This window comes from Nicotiana tabacum, chromosome 4, assembly GCF_000715075.1.
Source record: "Nicotiana tabacum cultivar K326 chromosome 4, ASM71507v2, whole genome shotgun sequence".
Taxonomy (NCBI): Eukaryota; Viridiplantae; Streptophyta; class Magnoliopsida; order Solanales; family Solanaceae; genus Nicotiana; species Nicotiana tabacum.
Genome location: NC_134083.1, coordinates 144,595,386 through 144,601,416, shown reverse-complemented (window position 1 = coordinate 144,601,416; position 6,031 = coordinate 144,595,386). Strand labels below are relative to the sequence as shown.

The following is a 6,031-nucleotide window of genomic DNA, read 5'->3' as shown; positions in this document are numbered from 1 at the left end:
TCTTATAAAGAATGTATTAATAATATTCTCACTTCATAATATACTTGAGTTATTCCAATTGTAGAAAATTATTTTGATATCTAGTTAGTAATACAAAATTGAGATTATTACATTATAAGAATTTATAAAAATATTATCTTAATCAACCAATAAAAAGTATTATAATATAAGTCTTTTGAGTAGAGTTACCAAATATTTTTAAGAGTGGGAGCTAGCAAGTAATTGCGTGAATAATCAAGATACATACAAGATGGTACGTACACCATCTTTTTTGCAAAAATAATCAAATGAGAATATATAAAATTTTATTAAATGAATTTAAGACATCTTATTAAAGTTTGATTATAAACCACAAATTTCGTTGAGCAACCTCTGTTAGTTCACAAAAGGAAGACTCTTGGACATTCTATGTGGACTTCCTCCTTTCTTCTCTTGAGGTTTTACACTAAATGAGAGTTGATTTATTGTTACAAACATTACTTTGATCATCACACAAATATTAAACCTAAAAGCTTTGGTCTGTGGATTACAAATTGAATGACTCTCTTAACTTGCTAATTTATTTGGACTCTATTTTAGTGGTTAAGGTTATTGTGTTACCAAAATAGGGAAGAATCCATGGAGTATACGTCATGAACAATCACTTATAATTATCTTAAATATAGTATGATAATGTAAGACAGTACCTTGTAAGTATCTTTGTCCGGTGAGGATCAATAAATTTTTTTCTTTCACCATACATTGTTTGTCGATATAAGTTAAGCCCCTGAATGACCGGTCAAATTATGCATTGGTGTCAATTTTGACCAGTGGCGGAGAATATTTTAGTGGTGTCACTTCTACAGAAATTTATACAGTATAATTAGGTAATTTTTATTTATTTATATATATATATACTAACTATATATTGATATCCTTTTGATTTTTGTGAGTTTATTTCTTTATATTTCTATCCTTTCAATAAAACTTCTAGCTCCATCACAACTTTGACATGTTGAACAAGTCAAAATCATACTCGAAAAGTGAGAGTTCTACGCAATCAGGCCAATCCAACTGCCAAAATTTTCATTTTTCTCATGCTTTGTGTCAATGTACAAGGGAGAGTCTCCTTTTATTTCCTTCTTTCCGTTAATTGCTTATCTCTTGGATATATTCAAGAATTATGGTCATTAATAAATAATTTACCTAAAGTTTCAAGATAGAAACAAGGTGGTTTCCTTGAAATAAAATAAAAGGAGAAAAATAGTTTACTACATTACTCGGGAAGTTTTAAAATCATCTCAAATGATATTTTGTGTTTTTGAAGATTATATAATTTAGAACCCCTAATTCCGGAATAAAATCTATTTTATGTCCTTTTCTTTTAATTAATAAATATATCTCTAGTAACATAAAAAGTTACAAAAAGGATTATTTAACTCTACAGAAATCAGTGATGATTTTGCTTTCCTTTGTGAATGCATTTATTAGGAAATTTAAAATGAGCAAGCATGAACATCTATTTCTTCATGTTTAATTTTCATAATTAAATGGTACTGCCAAATGGTTGTTTTGCAACTAAGATCCAAATGGGACGAGGAAAATGTGTTCTACAATATACAGGAAAATTGGTCCAACTTTGGTTAGCAAAAACCTTTAATTTTACCAAATTCAAATCTAAATTTGAGATTAAGGAACAGTTATTTGGTAGCGTGGATACAGGAGGGAAATTATGTATCGTCAAAACCAATTCTTAGTCATAAAGACCGGTCGAGACAATGACGTTTCAATCGAAGGGTATCCACATGACAAGCTCGGACCAATTCCGAAGTAGAGACGTCGAGCTTCGAGCCATAAGACCAATCAACGGGAAAACTCAATATCATTATCGAGCCCGTGTCCGAATCGGACTACGGGGCAACACCGATCGACACAGGCCCCGAATATCGATGCTCCAAGGCAGAACCGAGCTCGAACTAAGACTGGGGAGTCGATCTAGCACCAAGCTCGAGTCAGTGCCAAGCTCGCACACAAGAGCCGTTACAACCGCACCAAGGGAGAGAATCTTGGTGAGAATCAAGGAAGAGACAAACCATTATGGGTCCTCCACTATATGTATTATTTTATTATGTTGTTATAGATAAAACAGTGACCCTCTACTATAAAAAGGGAGATAGACTGCAATAGACACAGGTCCTCCAAGATACATTAAGATTTCATTGTGCTTGTTTTTCGAATTCATTTTCAGTCTTCCCGTCCATCATTCCCATTTTATAGTAAAAATACCTGTATTGTCATTTTGTATCAAAGGAATTTACATACCCTTAGAACCATATCTAAATTTAACGTTATCCGATTTTTTCGGGTAAACAAAAATAAATAGAGGTTCTTGCAATATTCTTTCTCAAACATCAAAGATATGACGATATCATTGCTTTCCTATCTTTCACTTCTTATTTTCTCATCATCTTTATGCGCAGCTTCAACTGATGTTCAAAAGAAGTTCCTTCAATGCTTATCTGTTAGTGACCAAAATATCCCCCTCTACACCCCAAACAACAAAAATTACTCATCCGTTTTGCATTTCTCCCTACAAAACCTTAGGTTCAATACGAATAAAACCCCTAAACCTCTTGTAATTGTGACCCCAAGCTGAAATCCAACGAGTCATACTTTGTGCTAAGGAAAGTAGCATACATGTTAGGGTTCGTAGTGGAGGGCATGATTATGAAGGCCTTTCTTATGTATCAGAGGATCCATTTGTCCTAATTGATCTGATTGGCCATAGAAATATCACTATCAATGTTGATGATAAAACTGCATGGGTTGAAACCGGATCCACTATCGGCGAACTCTATTATAAAATATCGGAGAAAAGTAAAACCCTAGGGTTTCTAGCAGGTGTTTGTCCGACAGTAGGTGTTGGTGGTAATATTAGTGGAGGTGGCACTGGGGTTATGCTTAGGAAATATGGCCTAGAAGCAGATAACGTTATAGATGCACGCTTAATAGATGCTAATGGAAGGATTCTTGATAGGAAATCAATGGGGGAAGATCTCTTTTGGGCTATAGAGGAGGTGGAGGTAATAATACCTTTGGACTTGTTCTTGCATGGAAAATCAAATTGGTGGATGTTCCTGAAAAGGTAATAGTGTTCACTATTGACAGAACCTTGGAACAAAATGCCACAAAACTTGTGCACAAATGGCAATACGTCTCGTCGAAGTTCCATCAAGATTTGTACATTAGAATCCTCATCCATAAAGATGAACAAAATATATTCCTAGCTTCATTCATCTCTATATTCCTCGGTGAAATCGACCGATTACTTCTTATCATGCAAGAAAACTTCCCTGAATTGGGATTAGCAAGAGAAAATTGCATTGAGATGAGCTGGATTGAATCTACCTTATATTTTGCAGGGTTCCCAAGAGGAGAATCTCTTGATGTTCTAATAACTAGGGGTTTACCACCAACGCTTTACTCAGAAGCAAAAGCGGACTACGTGCAAAAGCCAATCTCAGTACAACAACTAGAAGGGATATGGGACTTTTTCAATGCAGGTGAAGCTAAATTTGAACAAATGATATTGACTCCATATGGTGGTATAATGGATGAGATTTTAGAGAATGAGCTTCCATTCCCAAATAGAGCTGGAAATTTGTATGAAATCCAATACCTAATGTTTTGGGATGAAGAAGGAAAAGAAGAAGAAGCTGAAAGGCACATAAGTTGGATGAGAAGGCTTTATGCCCATATGGAACCTTTAGTTTCTGCATCCCCACGAGCTGCTTATATTAATTATAGGGATCTTGATATTGGAGTGAACAACAAGAAGGGAAACACAAGCTATGCACAAGCTAAGGTTTGGGGAATTAAGTATTTCAAAAACAACTTTGATAGATTGGTTCAAGTAAAGAGTAAGGTGGATCCTTCAAACATTTTTATGAATGAACAAAGCATTCCTCACTTGGTGGAGCAAGAATAAAGGTGATTTAAGTATATGGAGGAAGAAAAGGTCAAAGTAAAGTAGTTATGGTATTTAATTCGGCAAGGGGTTGTTTGGTAGATGTATTACTAGAAATAATACTGGTACTGATTAAATGTTGCATTCGTAATACGCTGTAGTGTTTAGTTTTTTTGTTTTCTACGTCTAGTACTAATCTATATATATGTGTATGTGAGTGTGTACGATGTGCATACTTGCTTTTTTATAGCAAATATAATATGCAATAACAAAAAAGGAAACACAAGCTATCAAGAGTGGGTGAATTGTGTATAATAAAATATAGTCAATTTGGTCGACTTAAAGCATTCATTCATGTAACTGCAGAAGATGACTGTAAGTTCTATGAAGAAATGAAGTACGAGAGCAGAAGTGTAGAAAGGTAAAGAGGCATGGAATTTTTATTGTGTATAATCCAGTCCCATTGGGTGATAAGTGTAACGACCCGAATTGCTACTTCAGGATGTCGCGATGACACCTAATCTTTAAGACTAAGTAAACCTAACATTTAACAATAACTTAATAGAAATAATCAACAGAAATACTAAAGCAAGACTGATAAACTCATATAAACTTCCAAAATAGGATCTCAACAACAATCTTCCCAAAACCAGTTGAACTGAGTCATAAGCTCTACAGAGTAATCTGGAATATCCACTACAACACTGTCTAAATAATAAAAACAACAGAATGAAAGATAAGGGAAGGTGACTTCGAGGCATGCGGACTCCGAACAGGTATACCTTGAAGTCTCCGGAAAACAGGTACAATCAATCATTGACGTCCATCACGGGCAGACGTACAAGGATCTGCACAAAAAGATATCGAGAAGCGTAATATGAGCACACCACAATGATACCTAGTAAGTATCAAGCCTAACCTCGGTAAAGTAGTGACGAGGCCAGGTCAAGACACCTACTAGGACATAATAAACAGAACAAAATATAATAACGAGAAGTAATGAAAAGCGGAGAAATAAGTGATAATGAAGCATGTTACCAACATAGACTAATGATAGGATTGTAAGCATAGAGGTAACAAGAAGGAAACAAATAAAGAGAACCACAATAGTAAAATACGGAGAAAAACTGATAAGACGAAGAAGAATGAAATCAACAAGAACTGTTTAACCAATAACTCTTTACAATATGAGATAAACAACAAGAATCACAAACGAGGTACCGCCTCGTATACAATAAGAATCACAACCGAGGTACCGCCTCGAATTCACATTTCTCAATTTCAATCACAATCTTAATTTCCTTATACCGCCGCGTGAGCCTTACATTTAGATAGTTTTGAAAATATTTTTTTTGAAATAGCTACACGCACTGTAGCCCACCTTATGACGTCGTGTGGCTTCAAGTAATTTCCTTATAAGCAACACGCACATAAATCTCATCTTATATCGTCGCATGCACATTAACCCCTATCCTTATATTGCCGCATGCACATAAATATCACAACACAATAACAACTCACACCACAAGTGCTCATATGCCACAACTTGCCAAAAAATCAACAATATCAATGTCTCCACAATAATGGCTCAGGGCTCAACCACAATGTATACAAGAATATCAACAATAACAATGAATGTGGATTGTTCGATAAGGAAGATATCATAACAATTAATAATTTCGCCTCAATATGATAACAACTTTCACAACTTCAACGCTAATAACTCACTAAAAAGATATTTCACAAATAACAACTTCAATTACAAGTAATTCAACAATTAAGGATGTAACAAGGCAATAACATCAACTAGGTATATAAGAGTAAAACAACAAGTAAGAGGTAGAACAAGTATTAAACAAGTCAGATAAGGCATGTAAGGATATACTAACACATGTAAGAGTAGGTTAACAATGAGAATTTAAAACATGATAGGACAATTCAATTAAAGGCATGGAAAGAATCTAAATATTCTAATCGGTCAAATACCATATATAACCTTGTACCCACTCGTCACCTTGCGTACACAGCTTTCACATAACATAAATAACACAATCAATCCTAAATCCTAAGAGGTAGTTCCCCCAC

General features: G+C 34.6%; 1 pseudogene; it reads left to right on the top strand.

The window, feature by feature from the left end:
- The first annotated feature begins 2,398 nt into the window (after positions 1–2,398).
- LOC107821103 (tetrahydroberberine oxidase-like) lies at positions 2,399–3,967 on the top strand (annotated as a pseudogene).
- The last annotated feature ends 2,064 nt before the right edge of the window (positions 3,968–6,031 follow it).